Source organism: Oryza glaberrima, chromosome 11, assembly GCF_000147395.1.
Source record: "Oryza glaberrima chromosome 11, OglaRS2, whole genome shotgun sequence".
NCBI lineage: Eukaryota > Viridiplantae > Streptophyta > Magnoliopsida > Poales > Poaceae > Oryza > Oryza glaberrima.
This window is the reverse complement of record NC_068336.1, coordinates 20,240,056-20,259,058: the sequence shown is the minus strand read 5'-3', so window position 1 is coordinate 20,259,058 and position 19,003 is coordinate 20,240,056. Positions and strand designations below refer to the sequence as shown.

General features: G+C 45.6%; 1 pseudogene; it reads left to right on the top strand.

Moving 5' to 3' along the window:
- The first annotated feature begins 17 nt into the window (after positions 1-17).
- Positions 18-18,705, top strand: LOC127754438 (structural maintenance of chromosomes protein 5-like; annotated as a pseudogene).
- The last annotated feature ends 298 nt before the right edge of the window (positions 18,706-19,003 follow it).

The window sequence follows — 19,003 nt, the reverse complement described above, 5'->3', positions numbered from 1 at the left end:
TTCCGCGGAAGTCGAACAGTTTCAGTCCACAGCACCCGCGCAATCCCCCGCCCATGGCGACCTCCGCCGCGCGCGCCGCCAAGCGCGCCAGGATCGCCGCCCCGCCGCCGCCGACGCCGACGCCGACGCAGCTGCGGCGCGGGGACGGCGGCTACGTGCCGGGGAACATCGTCGAGATCGAGCTCTCCAACTTCATGACCTACCACCGCCTCGCCTGCCGCCCAGGCCCCCGCCTCAACCTCGTCCTCGGCCCCAACGGCTCCGGCAAGAGCTCCCTCGTCTGCGCCATCGCCCTCGCCCTCGCCGCTGACCCCGGCGTACGTACACACCTACTGCCTCCTTACATTTCCCGCGGCAACTGTTTTTTTCCCCCCTCTTATGCGAATACGACGGCAAAGTGTATGAACAAATGCGTGCGTGAACGGAATGCAGGTTCTCGGGAGGGCGGCCAGCGTCGGGGCGTTCGTCAAGAGGGGGGAGGAGTCCGGCCATGTCAAGATTTCACTCGCGGGAACACACCCGAACACATTATCCGCATCACGAGGAAGATCGATACCAAGAACAAGTCCGAGTGGCAGCTCGATGGTATAACCTCCTCCTCACTGCCTCACCTTCCGTACTCCCGTTAGCACTGCTTGTTGTGTGGTCCTTCATTCTGCTGAGCTATATATATGTTAATTTAAAGAATTATGAAAATGAAGGAGGCGCGTCACTAATATTTATTTCCTGCAGGCGCCACTGTGCCAAGAAAGGAAGTTGTTGATCTCATCAAGAAATTCAATATTCAAGTTAATAACTTAACACAGGTGTACCTTCAGTTTATGTTACCGTTCCCTTTGTTTACATTCGTTATCATTTTGCTTTGCATCTTAATCAAGAGGAGCCACTTATCCATTTGTCGTGAACCTATTCCTGATTTCTGTTTTCCTGCTCAACTGTGTTCAGCTTTTACCTCAAGACAGAGTTGTTGAATTTGCAAAGTTGACACCTATTCAACTACTAGAAGAGACCGAAAAGGCTGTTGGTTTTCCTGATTTACCCGTTCAGCATCGTCAGCTTATAGACAGGAGCAAACAATTGAAGAACCTTGAAGTGGTAAAGCTGAATCGTTAATCTTTTCTTTATGCTTGTTTGGACCATTGGAAGCTATTCTTATTTCTTTACAGATGTCGTTAGTTCTCAGATCTAAGGTGTGTCAATTCACTATGAGTTTATGTCGAATGTTAGGCTGTAAAGCAAAAGGAGCAGACTCTGAATAATCTAAAGGCCCTCAATGCTGAACTAAAAGAAGATGTTGAACATGTCCAGCAGAGAGACAAACTCATGAAAAAGGTTTGCAGTTTTTTTGGTTGATATTCTCCCTTTTTGGTTATGAAGGGAATGAACAATACTGTAATTTCAATGATAATTATGATACTTTTTGTTGACTTTGTCTTAGGTCGATTTAATGAGGAAGAGGCTGCAATGGCTAAAATATGAAATGAAGAAGAAGGAATGGATAGAAGCACATGAGCAGGAAAAGACTATGAAGAAGAAAATGGAAGAAACAGCCAAAATCTGGGAAGATTCAAAGCGCCCTATCGAGTATGTCTCATAGTAATTGGTTTCAATTATTCCTAGAGGCTCCTTGAAAGCTTTTCGTACTGTGTGAGTACATATTTGTTCTGATATTCTTACCTCTTTAGCATGAAGATTCATTTTTAAGCCCTTCAATCTGAATGGATAAAATCTTGATCAGCCAAGAAGGCAGTCCTATTATTTTTACTAGTATTAATTTTGATCCAACCTTGGTTCAGTATTACCTTTTATGTTTTGGAAGATGCACACTTTCCTTTAATTTTTTAAGTCAATGTTTTTTTGTACTTGAGTAATGCTCATTCAAACAAGCTAAGCTAGATTAGAACAATATTTGTTGTCACCATCATTTAGAAAGAAGCAACTCGTGAATCCAACTACTTTATATAAATGACAACCTTTCTTAGCTTTCTAGTATAAGTTTCTTGGCAAGTTTTTCATCTCCACTTCTTTTCATATTCAAGGAATTTATGCAATCAAATTGTTTGCATTCAATATAAATTGACTCCCCTCTATTTCTCACCACTGTGGCTGCTCATACAGTATCACAGTGCACCTTACATGGAAGAGGAAAAAAGAACAGTTAGTATACAGGGATAGAAAATATGCTCTCTGCTCACATACAGAGCAACGAGTAACTAAAAGGGGAGGGGGGGGGGGGGGGGGGTCGGGCAGACACATTGTGGTATTACAACGTTGATATAACAAACTGACAACTTTTTGAAATTCTGTTTTCAGTTCTAAAATAAGTTTTCTTTTTTTTTCTCACCTTACCTTGATGTGTCTAGCTGAATACCAAAGGTTGAGGTTTAAAGTTCTAATAGAAAACCCATCTTATTATTTTTCCCTACTTGTAGAGAGCTCAAGAAAGAGAAAATGTCCCATACTTCAAATACAAAAAGGACAAGCAACCAACTGGCGTAAAACATGAAGAAGCGCCAAGACGTTACAGACAAGGAATTGCAACTGGCATGGACTCTTCTTTACCTAAATCAAGTTTCTAGTACTATTTCACTGCTGTAAGTAACTGCCATGTCTTCTCTATCAGAATGAACAATTGAGAGTCACCTTGGAGGACATAGAAAATATAAAAAGACAAGAATATTCTCGTCAGCGAAAGATCTTGAAGGCTAAGGAAGCTCTTGCTGCTGCTGAGAGGGAATATGACAATCTACAACCATATGAAACATCTAAAGATGAATTGGTTGGTCTATTCATCTTCTTTCCACTAGCTTTTGCTACCATACATTTTTCGTTTGCATATGTTGCATATAAGTATTATGTAGTACAGTTTATCTGCTCTAGTCATTATTTATGCCTGTGACTAATTTTATGTTTCTGCATGGTCGCGACTCACAGATAAAATTGCACAACTCAATTGGGATATAAATAATCTAAAAAAGGAAATCACAGATGTTAGAACCTCAATGGTTACTCTCATTGAGAAGAGGATGGCACAAGAAATGGGGCAATTTTCTGGTTTTCTCTCATTCACAAACACAAAGCCATACCTCCCCGAGGAAGGTTGGATACATATATATATAGCCATAGCTGGCTGCAAGCCTATTGCTGCACTCTTCTAGTCTAAAATTCGAAATTTGAAAGGGATGCTGTCCTAGAGGGCATCCCAACTGAATAAAGCATAAAGGGGGGCATAAAGGAGATGCTAACCGCTGCTGTCCTACTAACCGCAGCTGTCCTAGCAACTGAAAATATGCTAAAGGAGTAGATGCTGTCCTGAAAAAGGTGAAACTACCCAAAAGCAAAAGAAAGGATCACAAACAAGGACCACAAAGACTTATCCATCATTCTCCCCCTAAGTCTTGTGCGTCGTCTTGTGGGGAAGTTGGGCCATCCCAATCCTGGAGCAGAGCTCGAGGAACTTGATCCTCCCAAGAGGCTTGGTGAGCAAGTCCGCAAGCTGGTCCTTGGTGTTGATGTAGCTCGCCTTGATGCTCCCTCCCTCCAAGTAGCTTCGGATGAAGTGGTACCTCACCCGGATGTGCTTGCTCCGTTCGTGAAAAACGGGGTTCTTTGCCAGGGCCAGAGCGGACTTGCTGTCCACCCTGAGCTCTACCGCTCCAATGTCTCTGCCGAGGAGATCACCAAGCAGTCGAGCAAGCCAGAGCGCCTGGGTCGAAGCGGCGGATGCCGCCATGTACTCGGCCTCGCAGCTGGACAGGGCCACCACCTGCTGCTTGATCGACTGCCAGCTAACGAGGCACTCGCCGAGGAAGAAGAGAATCCCGCTCGTGCTCTTGCTGGTGTCGATGTCGCCGGCGTGGTCGCTGTCGCTGTACCCGACGAAGTGTGCCTTGCCAGGACACCTCGGGTAGTAGAGACCGTGGTCGAGAGTCCCCGCAACGTAGCGGATGATCCTCTTCATAGCCTGCTGGTGCTCCGTCGTCGGTCGCTGCATGAACCGACTGACGTAGCCGACGGAGAAGGCCAAGTCCGGCCGTGTGTGGGTGAGGTAGCGAAGACTCCCCACAAGACGCCGGTACTGTGTAGCATCCACCTCCTCCGTTGTGTAGCATCCACCTCCTCCGTCGTGCTATCGCGGCTCAGCTTCAGTCTCTCCTCCATCGGAGTGAGAGCTGGGTTGCAATCGGTGAGCCCAGCTAGCTCAACGACGCGCTTGGCGTAGGCGGTCTGTCGAAGCGTGATCCCGGAGTCGTCCTGGTGCACTTCGATCCCCAGGTAGAAGGAGAGAGGCCCCAGATCACTCATCTGGAAGGTGGCCTTCATCTCCTCCTTGAACGCCGCCACCTCCGCATCCTTGGTGCCGGTGATCACCAAGTCGTCGACGTAGACACCCACCAGCAAGGCATTTCCTCCATTGCCCCGCCGGTAGATGGCCGCCTCGTGTGGGCTTTGCTCGAAGCCCATCCCCTTGAGTGTGGAATCCAACTTGGCATTCCACGCCCTCGGTGCCTGCCGCAAGCCGTAGAGGGCCTTGTGCAGGCGTAGCACCTTGCCCTCCTTGCCGGGGAGCACGAATCCCGGAGGCTGGTGCACGTAGACCTCCTCCTTCAAGTCGCCGTTCAGAAACGCCGACTTGACATCCATGTGATGGACACCCCAGCCTTCCTGAGCAGCCAGCGCAAGGAGGAGTCGCACAGACTCCATCCGTGCCACGGGAGCGAAGGCATCGTCGTAGTCGATCCCCTCCTGCTGCACGAAACCGCGTGCCACCAAGCGAGCCTTGTGCTTGACGATGGCTTCGGCTTCATCCCTCTTCAGCTTGAACACCCACTTAAGGGTAATCGCGCGGTGACCACGAGGGAGGTCAGCAAGCTCCCAGGTGCGGTTCTCCTGAACCGCGTCCATCTCCGACTGCATCGCGACACGCCATGCCGCGTGTTTCTCGGCCTCTGCGAAAGACCGAGGCTCACTGTCATCGCACGCAAGGTGCAACTGCGCCTCCAGGTCTGTCCCGGCACCGGCTGATCGCCGAGAAGATCCTCCATCGTACGGTACCGTAGCTGCTCGCCGTCGTGGTACGCGTCGATGCGCTCCCCGTCGTGGGAGAGCGGAGTAGCGAACTCCACCGGGCTGCGCTCAACACGAGCTGGCGTCGGAGTAGACGTGCCCGGAGGAGTGGCTGTTGGTGCTGGAGCGCGTGGGGTCACCGGCTGGGGCGGTGTCGGCGAAGAGCTCGTCGTAGTTGAAGTCGTGGTCCGAGGATGTGTTGGTGTCGAAGTCGGTGGAGGCTCGGGGACTGGGGTAGACACGCTCGGTGAAGAAGAGCTGCCTACTCCCCCAGCTCCCTCGAAGTGGACGTACTCGATGGTGAAGTCGTCGTACGGAGTCGAACCATCGTCCACCGCCTTGTCCCATACCCACCCTCGCCCTTCGTCGAACACTACGTCGCGCGCCGTGCGCACACGCTGTGTCTCCGGGTCGAGAATGCGGTAGGCCTTCGAGCCCTCCGCGTAGCCGATGAACACCCCTGGGGTGCTCCTGTCATCGAGCTTGCCGATGTGTCCAAGCTCCTTGGCGAACGCGAGGCAGCCGAAGACCCGCAGGTGGGAGACCGCCGGCTTGCGCCCATGCCAAGCCTCGTACGGTGTCCTGCCATTGAGAGCCTTGGTAGGCGAGCGGTTGAGGATGTAGACGGCCGTCACCACCGCCTCTCCCCAGAAGATGGCCGGCATCCCCCTCTGCTTGAGGAGAGCCCGAGCCATCCCCACAACCGTCTGGTTGCGCCGCTCGACGACGCTGTTCTGCTGCGGGCTGTACGGCGCGGTGTAGTGGCGCTGAATGCCCTCATCAGCGCAGTACGACGCGAATTCAGCTGCCGTGAATTCGCCGCCGTTGTCGGTGCGCAGCACGCGCAGCTTGCGGCCACACTCCGCCTCTGCAGCAGCCTGCGCGTGCCTGATGGCGTCCGCAGCCTCTCCCTTGCTGCCGAGGACCATCACCCACATGTAGCGGGAGAGGTCGTCGACGAGCAGCAGGAAGAAACGTCGTCCTCCTGGTGTGGCCGGTGTCACTGGGCCACACAAGTCCCCGTGCACGAGCTCGAGCCGTTCCTTGGCTCGGAAGCTCGTCTGCTGGGGAAAGGGGAGCCGCCGCTGCTTCGTCACCACGCAGACGTCGCAGAGCTACTCCACGTGGTCAAGGCACGGCATGCCTCGCACCATCTCCTTGGCACTGAGCTGCTTCAGGGCCTCGAAGTGGAGGTGCCCGAAGCGCTCGTGCCACTGCCACGCCTCGTCGTCCCGACGAGCAGCGAGGCAAACTGGTTGTGCGACCTGTGCGCTGAGGATGTAGAGTCGATTAGTGCCTCTGGTTACCTTGGCAAGAAGGCGACGACGGCGATCCCAAATCCTCATGAGTCCGTCCTCGACCAACACGCGTGAGCCGTTCTCATCCAGCTGTCCCACGCTGATGATAGAATTCCTCAACGCGGGGATGTAGTAGACTCCGTTGAGCAGCCTGTGCTCACCGGACTTGGCGGTGAAGGTGACGGAGCCAACGCCCTTGATCTCCACGCCGGAGGCGTCCCCAAACTTGACAGAGCCTCGGACGCTGGAGTCAAACTCGGTGAAGAACTCCCGTCGGCCGGTCATGTGATGGGTGGCGCCGGTGTCGAGGTACCACCCATCAGCCTTGTCGTTGCTGGAGCCGTTGCAGAGGGAGACGAGTACCTTCGGCTCATCGAGGTGGAGAAAAGCCGTTGCGGCCGGTGCCGCTGGAGGTAGCTCGATGCTTGCGTGAGCCAGGAGCAGAGCCGGTTCTTCCTCCTCCACCCGTGCAACGTGGGCCTGGCCGCGTCGTGGCTGGCGACAGTCTTTGGCCCAATGGCCAAGCTTGCCACAGTTGCGGCAGGTGTCGTCTCGTGCCGGCTTGTGGTTGCCGGCGGCGCCGCCTTGGGCGCCTCTGCGAGCACCACCCTCGGCGCGTCTTCGCGCCCACCGCAACTGGACACCTCCGCGCCCCTTGCGCGGCTTGCGGCCGCCTGTCGAGGGGGAAGACTCCCCCTTCCTCCCGTCGCTCTGAGAGGCCTCCCACTGTTCTCGAGTGAGATGGAGCTTCCCGCCGATGGTGATAGGCCCCGAGAGAGGCTGTGGCTCATCACCATCGACGACCTTGAGGCGACCTAACGCCTCCTCTATCGACATCGTGGAGAGGTCCAGCAGAGACTCGATCGAGCGAGCGATCTGCCTGTACTTCTCTGGGACGCAGCGAAAGAGCTTCTCGACAGCTCTCTCCTCGTCGTAGGTGTCGTCGCCGTACTGCACCATCTTCTGCAAAAGAGTGTTGAGACGGAGGGCAAAGTCATCAACATCCTCACCCGGCTTGAAGGCCAGGTTCTCCCACTCCTTGCGGAGTGCCTGCAGTGTGGACTTGCGGGCGCGGTCGCTGCCGATGTGTGCCGCAGCGATGGCGTCCCAGGCCTCCTTGGCAGTCCGCTTCTGGGAAAGCGAGAACTGCATCTCGGGCGGGACTGCAGCGATGAGGGCATCCAGTGCCCGCCGATCCTCATCGTAGTCGACGTCGCCGTGCCGGACTGCCTCCCACATGTGCCGCACCTGGAGCCTCACCCTCATCACCGCGGCCCACTCGATGTAGTTGGTTTTGGTGAGGGTAGGCCACCCACCGCCGGGACCAAAGTCCCTGACCACCGTCTGGACGCCGTGGTGACCATGCCGCCGGTCAGGGGAGGGAGAGCCGCGCTGCCTACGAGGGCCGCGCGTGGGCTCCGGGCTGCCGCCGGCACGCCAGCGGCCGTCTAGGTTCCCGTCGGCGGGTGCGCGGTCCCTTGGACCGCCGCCGCCGCCGTGGGGGTGGGCTGCTGCCCACCGCTCTGCCCGCTCCCGCGCCCTTCCTCTTGCCAGCTCCTCAAGCTCCCTGTCGGCGGTGATGTCGCCGGCGATGGAGCCGTTGATGCTGCTGCGCAAGGTCTCAACCTCTACCTCCGCCGCACGTGCCGCATCTTCCGCCGCCTCTGCTTCCGCCTCCGCCCTGGCTGCTGCCAACTCCGCTGCCGCCAGTCTGGCCGCCCTCGCTGCTGCTGCAGCGGTCTGAGCCGTTGCTCGCCTGCGCTCTTCTGCTGCGGCGAGCTCGGCGTCCTGCTGACGCCGAGTGCTCGAGGCGACCGAACGCCGAGACCGAACGTCGGACATGGCGTGCCTCCGGGAGGCTGCTGCGTGGAGAGGGGGAAGGGAGAGGGGAAGGAGCAGCCGGTGCTGCTGCTGCTGCTGCTGTTGGCTGAGAGCTCAACCGAGCTTGGGAAGGGGTGGAACAGGAGATGTTTAGCCTACAGGAAAGTGTGGCTCTGATACCAAATGTTAGAACCTCAATGGTTACTCTCATTGAGAAGAGGATGGCACAAGAAATGGGGCAATTTTCTGGTTTTCTCTCATTCACAAACACAAAGCCATACCTCCCCGAGGAAGGTTGGATACATATATATATAGCCATAGCTGGCTGCAAGCCTATTGCTGCACTCTTCTAGTCTAAAATTCGAAATTTGAAAGGGATGCTGTCCTAGAGGGCATCCCAACTGAATAAAGCATAAAGAGGGGCATAAAGGAGATGCTAACCGCTGCTGTCCTACTAACCGCAGCTGTCCTAGCAACTCAAAATATGCTAAAGGAGTAGATGCTGTCCTGAAAAAGGTGAAACTACCCAAAAGCAAAAGAAAGGATCACAAACAAGGACCACAAAGACTTATCCATCAACAGATAGAAGATCTCTCTTAGTGAGAGAGAGAGAGAATCTGAGGAAGTGCTCTTATAGGTAACCTGTTTTGCATATTAATTTATACTTCATCCAAGACTTGGCTACCTATGCTTATTTATCACAGTTTGGAGCTCATGGAAAATAAAAACAATAAGCTGCTCCATAAACTGAAATATTTTGGTGCTGAGAAAATCAATGAAGCATACAACTGGGTGCAAGATAACAGATATAAGTTCAGGACTGAAGTATATGGACCTGTTCTCCTTGAGGTTTGTTCACTTGCATGTTCGTCTGCCATCGTTTGCTTTGCACATGATACAATTGCTGTCTTCTTCTTTGTACTGTTCTCAGGTAAATATTCAGGATAAGGCTCACGCTTCATATTTGGAAGGCCATGTCCCAAACTATATATGGAAGGTGCATACATTATGATAGTATTTTGTGATTTCATTTTGCTAAGTAGTGTGATGCTTACTTATGTCTTACTTTTTTTAGCATTGCAATGAAAATATCAGAAAGCCAGGAGGAACACATTCTATTTCTACCAGTGACCTGCTGTTTCTGTTGTTCCAATGCACGTTGTGTTTTCTTTTTCTTGCTCATAGTTATATAGAGGGCAAATTTATACTCCAGTTACTGGTCATGGTTATTGTCTAGTAGGATGACATCTATGTGAATTATTTCTAGAGTAAAGTCCCTTGTTTGTTGTCATCATTGACTTGGAAACAGTGCAACATGACTATCTGATATTTTTTTCCTCCTATGGAAAATATTACATATGTAAACAAATTAACTGCAATTTTCTTTATATGGCAGCCATTCATTACTCAGGATGCTTCAGATCTTGACCTTTTGGTTAGACAATTCAAGAAATATGATATTCCTGTCCTGAACTATATGGGGGACAAAGGCATAAGGACAGAACCATTCAACATTACTATGGAGGTCAGCAAGCATTACCCAAGCATTTAGTCTTAAAAAAAGGCATTTAACATTTGAGAGCATCAATATTTGTCATTTGTTACTCCTTTTTGTTGTGGCCTATTTTTTGTTTCTCATTAATTTTCTATTTGCTTCCTGATTCTTATTGTTTGCAAATTAACTGCCATGTAAGTTCTGCATTCAGATTTGGTGCTAGATTATCCTTTTCTTTGCTAATATTATGTCATGCTATTTCCTAATTGCTTGTGTATGAACAATCACACAAACTATCATCTCTTGTTCTGCCTAAGCATTCAATCTAAGGACACTACAGCCATTCTCTTCTGGTGACTTCCATCAATCTTGTAGCTTTCTCAGTCCCTGTTCCCTATTACAAAACATGTCTGATGTAAAAGAATGGTTAGATCAATTATTTAGTATAGCGTGTTCTGTTTCTTTAATTTGCAGATGCAGCAAGTTGGCATTTACTCACGACTTGATCAAGTTTTTGAAGCTCCTCCTGCTGTGAAAGATGTTTTAATTAGTCAGGCTAAGTTGGATCATTCGGTATGACTGCTTATGTCCACTTCATAAATCTATATCAAGCTGCATTGCATAAGGCCTGAGTCCTCAGTTGTTTGTTCTCTTCCGTTTCTCCCTTTTTTTTGGTCTATATAGTATGTAGGAACAGATGAAACACAAAATAGAGCAGATGATGTACCAAAGTTAGGCATGTCTGACTTTTGGACCCCAAATAACCACTACCGGTGGTCTAGATCAAGATATGGTGGTCATTTATCAGCATTGGTTGATGATGTCAATCCTTCCCGTTATTTTATGGGCAGTATGTGTTTCAATCTCAACCTTGCTTGTCATCTACTCAGCTTGTGCATTCTGATCTGATGGTGTCTGATGCTTGTCAGCTTATGCAGATTTAGATGTTGGTGACATTGAAAGGCTTCGATCTCAAAAAGATAAGCACACGGAAAACATTGAAGGTATGGTTGAAGAATTAAAGATACTATTGAAGAAACAGGGCCAATTAGAAGATGAAGCAGCAAAATTTCACAGGAAAAAGGTTTCATCGATTTAAATTCTATTCAAAGAATTAGATTTGGATATAATTAATGTCCAGTTGTTTCTTATAGTGCTTATATTATAATTGCCATATTTCCAGGAGGAGATGCTGTGTAAGAAGGCAAAACAAGACGGAATAAAGAGGCGTGTTGGTATGATAACTTTTGCTGTTCTTCCACTTGTAGCTTGTCTAAATATTTTGTACCTCTCTAGTTAGTAAAAGAATAATGCTGGAGAGCATATATAAAGAGGAAGATATGGAGTCCAGCAAAATAAAGCTTGTTGATCAGGTGGCAAAGTTAAATGATCAACAATTTCAAGTAGTGCTACAACGGAAGGTTAGCAGGCCTGGAAGTTGTTATGCTGACAACCAATGTTTTATTAATCTTGAAGATCATCATCAAATTTGTGCTTGCTTTAACTCTCAGTATTTGCTTATTAGAGCTGTTCTCAAACGGACTTGCACACAAGAGAACATGGCTTCTATTGAGCTTGATACAAAGGTATGCTTGTGATAATAAAATAGTTAATTCACGAACTAAACTTCTTAAATCTGCCACATTCTTTGCATTTGATTACATTGTACCAAAAGGGCTTATACCAAAATAAATAAACTCCATTTGGATACCTTGCAATTTACGTCCAATTATTTGCTGCTGTTTTTATCGCTTGGCTGCTTGCAATAAGATATGAATTATTGGCACTTGGTGTAAAGCACACCTACTTTGCTCATGGTACACCAGAAAATTGCCATAAAAGTGGTGAGCTCATATAGCATTCACTGGTTATGTCTTGTCCTGTTCCTTGTTTAACTAATTCGCACATGTAACTATTGGCCTTAATTGATTGTCTCACAGATATGGGAGATGGAAAAGGATGTGCAGAAATTTGAAAGGGATGCTGTTGAAGCTACTAGAGGATATGCAAACTGTAAGTTGGTGTTTCAATCAGTTCTTTTGTTGTTTCTAACCATTAAATAGAAGTAAAATTTTGATCAGCTTGGCAACATATTTATTGGTGGAAAGTGGCTAAGGGCCTAAGGGAGTTTTTTCTTCATATCTGCCTAAGGTCTGCTATCCTATGCCAGATTTATATCATGCCCATACTTTTGGTCCTTTTGGTTTGTGGAATGAGATGGTCAATTGACCACCCTAACCTGTACAATTTGTTAGGTTTGAGGAATGAAATGTTTGGTCCATCATCTCATATTTCATAAGCACATGCTTAGTGGAAAAATAAGAACAGAGTTATCCAACCAAAATCATGGGATGATGCTATGATATATCAACTTGTTTTAGCTTGTTTAATTCCTCACCCAAACAGATCATGCATAGTCAATTAATTTTGGAGGCATGTGGCACAATATATTAACTGTGTGTTTTCCAAGGCACATGACAGATTATATTGTACTTAATTTCTTTTCACCTTTTCACATTTCAACATGATATTTTTGTGTTGCTGCTAATTTAAAGTGCTGTTGGCACTGCTTGATGGGCTGTATACGACTACTGTTCAGTTGTATTGATGTATGCTCATGTAACTAAACGTGCTTTCTATAGTTGGGAGCAATCACTCATTATTTAATGGGATTATTAATTATCCACTCCATACATCAGCACCCTAGTCCCTAGGATTAGTTTGTTAGTATATTTTATGACAACTGGTATATTTATTCATCTATTTTCATTTTGGGGTACTATATTCATTTTTGGTCAGTCCAACTATTTTTCCCACATGGAATGTTCCTTTCGCTGCTACCTCCTTCCCTATATTCCTTATCTCTCACATGCAAAATTGATCCCATGAAGTTTACTAGCAGCCTCACCTCCAGAATCCCTGTCGCCGATGGTTCCCTTTCCATAATTGTTCCCCAATTGGTGGCGCCAGGTCAACTGGGCCAGAAAGGGCATGGAGTCCATCGTAGTGGGAGCCAGCATTGGCATTGCGGGTGGCATCCAAGTTTCGACAGTCAACCTACGCGGCAGCAGGTTGGATGCCCTGAGCCGCGGCTTATTGGTGTGGGTGCTTCAGTACTTCTAGGTGCCTGATTGCCCTGGAGTGGTCAAAGAAGGTGCGTGAAGCAGGTGGCAGAAGAAACGGGTGGAATCTTGACGCCTTGCTATTTCAACCTTCAAATCACTTGGGTTCATGATGTTTAGATTTGTTCCAACCGCTTCAGAAGTGGAGCAAAAGATCTGGCGGGATGGACAAATAGAGGTGTTGGATAGGTGTAAGCAGTTCTTTGTCAGGGAGAAGATTTGAACAAATGAGTGAAATATTGTGAAGAAAATGAGCATATAATCAAGGATACTCAAGCCTATTGGGTGGCATAAAATCTATTATTAAGTCAGCGATTACAAATCTTAGTGTCATTGCGTTATTGGCAGTTGGCACATAATTACTTCTCTCTAATTATGAGCACTTGCACTAATGATATACCAGCTGACAAGTATGCAAAAGTTAATATTGATTTACAAACTGATTCTTGAAATTCAGCATTATCTGAGATCGAACATGATGTTTTTAACCAGAGTGCTTACTGAAAGCTATTCAAAATCTGAGTAAATTCTCTTTTGAAATGTAGCTATATCAGAGCCATGTGAATTCTTGCTAGTTTTTTTAATGGATATATCTAATGTACAATAACATGAGCCTTTAGTCCCAAGCAAGTTGCTTTAGTTTCTGAGATGTTCTAAGAACCTGTTGACTGACCAAGTTGAACAGTTGCCCTCTTGGGCTTTCGAATAGCCAGCACTATGTTTTGAAACTTGTACTCCAAATGCTCAGCTGCAGTTCAAGGTGTTTGGCAAGATTATAAGGGCTCTATTTAGGAAATCTCATTTCTTTAATTATGAATAAGAATACTATAGCATATGGCACCACATTACTTTCATGATTGATCTCATTTGTCTTGTTCTGACAATCTCACATTACACATGTTCCTCCAATCAGGTAAAAGAAAAACTCAAGTGCACGAGCAGCAGTTGTATGTTGCAAAACAGCATGCAGAGTCAATAGCTAAGATCACCAAAGAACTTGAAAAAGAGTTCCATAAGGTAAATTTTGAATTTTATGTTATAAGAACATTGTTCTTGTCTCATTCCAGAATCAGGGTTCACATATTTTAGTTTAGTTCAGCATACCAACAGTAAATACCTCCATAAAATTCAAACATTATATCTTTCTATTAAATTCATTTTCATGATAAGTTATAGTAATTAAAGAAACCATAGTTACCATATTCGCAGTACACTATATCAAAACAATAATCAGATTGGCATGATGTGGTGATCTGGTTTGGTGTTTGCCAATCAGCACGTACCATGATTGGCAAGCAGGGGACTCAATCAGGAAGAGCTCACCAACATTGTTGGGTTTTAATTGAAGGCTATGGTTTGATATTCTGTGAAACTTTGTGGCATTGAGTTCATGAACCTTAGCTTGGATTAGTGACAGGAGAGTACACTCCCTAGTGAGATCTTATGTTTGTCAAGTGGTGAATTGCATACCAAGGACATGTAAGGGACCCAAAAATCATGATTGTGATAACTGCAGTAACAACCGCATTATGTCCCAACAATCTTTGTGTATATGATTGTGTCTGAAGCACCTAGGCTCCAGGGTGTTAGTGTCTTCTCATGAAAAAAAATTCTGCCAATCCTAGTTCGTTTATTTGTTGGAATTCTCCATAGAGATCTCCACTGTTTGATCGTTCAGGATTTATGGTACCCCTCTAATGATCTATTGTCTGTTGTTTTAAATCTGGATTTCTTATTCTGTTTTCTCTACTACATCCAGTTTTCCTTTTATTATCGAGTTAATAATAGGAAATGTGCTGGCATTTACTTTGGCCTAACAGACCACTTAACCTATCACTTATCAGCACATGCTAGCACTTAGCACCCATCTGTTGATGGTTTCACTTGTTCCACTCTATTTGCAGATGCCTGCGACCATAGAAGAACTGGATTGTGCCATACAAGATACTGAATCTGAAGCAAATTCTATGTTTTTTCTTAATCAAAATGTTTTGCTGGAGTATCAAAACCGGAAACATGAGGTACAAGTGCACCGATTTATTTAATTCTTACTTTTCTTTACTTCCATAATTTCATTGTGTTTCAGCTGTACCATCAGGAATAGCCCCTCTAGCAGGTTTTTTACATTCAGAATAGGAGTGGGTTGTGACTTCTTATCAGTTAGCATAGATCCTTTTGATTGTTTCTCATAATACTGCTGGCAGCTATACAACATAACAATGATCTAGCATCTGGGGTTTCATTCCTATATGATGAAAGGGCATTAAAAAAAAGTAAAGGTTGATTTTCCCATAGTGATCTCTTTTACGTTCCCCTGTGAGAATGCTTTGGCTTATGGGTAGCAAATTTAGCTATATGAGTGCAGAGAAGATACTCGATCCATACAGTTTTTCTTCACTGTATATGTGTTATGAACTTATTATACTCTATGTTAATAGATGAAGGAGATCGGAGATTAGGACCATTTTAAATGGGTGCAGCTTTTGCAACATAGATACATCTCTCAATGCAGTAAATCATATTGTTAGGTTGAGTTATTCATAAATATACTACTGCACTGAATTCGTTATGACAGTGGTGCTGACTAATTTAACTGTATAGATTGAATCAATATCAGAAAAGCTTGAACATGATAAAGAAGAATGTCAAAGATGCTACTCTGATATAGAAACCACAAAGGTTTGGACATCCTCATATTGATATATCTCTGTGCTTTTTCCAAACTTTTTTGGGATATCTCCCTTGACTTGACTTTTGCAATTTCCTAGGGTAAATGGCTCCCAACTCTGCGCACTCTTGTTTCAAAAATAAACAACACTTTTAGTCGTAACTTTCAAGAAATGGCTGTTGCTGGAGAAGTTTCACTTGGTATGTTTGGCAGTTCTTTTTTCTGTTGTTACGTCATTATTTACACTTATTTTCAGATAAAATGCTAATTTGTAACAAATTTTCCTGGCAGATGAGCATGGTCTTGATTTTGAGCAGTATGGCATTCTTATAAAGGTCAAGTTTAGGTGAGTTTCTTTTCCCTATTTGAGAGCGTTGTTTTGATTTCTTGCGTTGAGTAAATAATGATCAGCACACCACTTGCCCATTGCTATTACTAATGGAATAATGGTAATATTTCCCTGATAAAACCAAACTAGGTATTGCTATTGGTGGTTAAAAATATGCTGGATTAGAACCTGTGAGCAGAGATCAGTTTTACAATTCACTTAGCCATAGAGATTATATGGTAACTTGATTTTTTCTAGGCTGTGCATAGACTGATAGACATAATATTAAGATGTATCTGTTTACAAGAATAAAAGGCGAACAGGTCTGTAGTGTAGCCTAGTGGTTGCGAAGCTCTCGTAGCACCTACTAGCTCCCGGGTTCGACTCCCCTCGGGAGCGAATTTTCAGAGTTGGTTTGAAAAAGGTCACTCACTGGCCCCTTGGTCAAAACATGAGTTAAGCAACGACCTATGGTAGATGGGCCTCGAAGCACGGGTTAAGGCCCGAACCATGTGTGTGTGTAGGGGGGGGGGGGGTGTAGATCCATGTGTGAAGGGCCCAGGGTTCGTGGCCTTTCTCAGTTAGCTTTGGCTGAGCTTTCTTCTTAGCATAAAAAACCGTGGGGACGGTCTTTCCCTCATCGGTCGAGTTTTGGTGAAATATGAGACAAATAATCTTTGTTTGTTTTTGTTGAATAAATATCCATTCTTGTGATTTCTGTAACTGAGTTCACTTTATTACTCATTTTCCTTTCATCTAATAGTGTCCATGTGAATTACATTTTTCATTAATGAGGGACAATCAGATAGGCCTCCCTTTTCTAGGAAAGTCAGATCAGCTTCAATATGCTTTATCAGATCTTTTGTTTTCTATGGCTCCTATACTTTCCTAGACTCCTGGTGCTTTTCCCCATGCCAGTAGCTTTTATTCTTGAGCTATCTCTTTCACGATAATGACTTTCTGTTGTTTTCCTTTAATATGGGAGAGATCTTAATCATTAGTCAGGTGTTGCTCCATGAGAGTGGCGGACCCAGCCTAAAATTATAGCTATGGCGTAGTTAGATAGTACGTTTTTGAACTTGACAATGTAAAGAATATATAAGACATGGTAAATAAAATTAGTATGTTTTAGATGGAGCCTCCACATCCATGCTTCAATTATGAGGTCTTCTATTTGCTGTTAACCTGTTACTATTATGTTCTATTTAATATCTATTCAATATGTTAGTGCATTGCCAATTATTCTTTGACTAAAAATATTATTTATTTGGATAGTCATGTAAGTTGTAACCATCTTTGATTAGTTGTTTCTAGCAATGTTCATCCCTTTGGCGTTTAATTCCATGCTGCTTCTAGCAAGTAGTTTAAGGGCTTCCAGGAGGTTTCTGTCAGGCCTTTATAGTGTGGGTTTCTTTAATCAGATTGTTGTATTATTTTTCCTCAGGCAAACAGGTCAGTTGAAGGTGTTGAGCGCTCATCACCAATCTGGAGGGGTATAAAATAATCTATCAAATGCAATAATTCATTGTCAAAAAATATACCTTTTTATAATTACTATTGTATTTTCCTCTTGTTTATAGGAGCGATCAGTTTCTACTATCCTGTATCTTGTATCACTTCAAGATCTCACCAACTGCCCCTTTCGGGTCGTGGATGAGATAAATCAAGGCAAGTCGAATTGCACGAGTTCTCTTACACTGGCACTCAATGCTATGCTGAAATGATAACTAGTACTCCATGTTTGTAAGCATTGACAAGATAAATGTTTCCCTGAAAATTGCAGGAATGGACCCCATAAACGAAAGGAAGATGTTCCAGCAGCTGGTGAGAGCTGCCAGTCAACCAAACACGCCATAGTTAGTGACAGTACTCTTTACATTTCAGGAAGAATTTTTATAACACATCTGCCAAATGCCAACCCTCTTGTATCTTAATCGTAGATGTTTCCTTCTGACGCCCAAGTTGCTGCCTGACCTGGAGTACAGCGATGCATGCAACATCCTGAATATCATGACTGGCCCATGGACCGAGAAGCCAGCTAAAGGTATATATAACTGTGCTTAACGCTCGAACATTTTAGCATCAATTCTCGGTCTCAAATCCGTATTTGATGCACGCTTTCAGCTTGGAGCACCGGAGATTGCTGGAGGACAGTCATGAACGTGCACTGATGAACTGCAGATTTGAGTAGGGCACTCCACAGGTGGATTTGTCAACAATCAAAAGTCAGTCGTCTTACGCAGAAGCTATAATTTTGGGTAGTTCATTTGATGTTTGCTCGTACTCCATGTAGATAATTTAAGCTAAGCTCGGAATCAGGAACAGCAATGGACTGCTTTTTGTGATTTATTATTTATTGTAGTGGATAAGCTAGTGACCGATCCTTCAGCGTGCCCTTAATTCAGTGACTTAATAGGCTTGGCACTAAAAACTTATGCTCGTGTGTATATATATGTATCTTCTGTGTTCTAAACACCACGTCAGTGATAAGTAGTACTGTCGTCCTTACGCTCTGAACATTCTATATTTCTTTTTTGAAAAAAAAAACTGGTTGTTTTCATTGGCATTTGCGTGTATATGCTTGTGATGTGTGTATATGTGACGGTGTACGTGCGAATGTCTCTTCAAAGTAATAAAAAATAAATGGAATTTGTGATGGATGTGCACACTCTATGCTTTTGTGTGGAGCTCAAACTGATCTTGCTTCAGGGGTTTACTAACGGGTACTTAAGGGTTCCAAGCAGGTCCTGTTTGAAAGTTAAGATACGCTGCTGACATAAAATGGATATCTATTTGATTAATATGATAATTTAGCTTTCAAAAATAAACATAAAAGAACTAGTGTTCTAAGCAATATAGTAGAATATAAAGCTTTTGAAAGGATAGACTGGCATTTAGAATTTAGAAGCACACCATTTATGTTTTGTTTTGAACCAAAAAAAAAAGCAGGAAGGGGCGGCGTTGGGACGCACCAACTCTGCATGGGGTAGATTGGAACCTCTGACGTGAAGTCAGAGAGACGTGGTGACTGAAACATGGGTCCCAATGCTCGCGGGTCTACCTGTCAATGATCATGTCAGGGAGCAGTGTTGCCCGGTCTGGTCTGGCCTATACATGACTAGGCCCACGACCGAGAGCGACCGGCACGATACGTCCTAAACGAGCGGGTCAGGACATGTCAGCCAGGGGCCCTAATGGGTGATT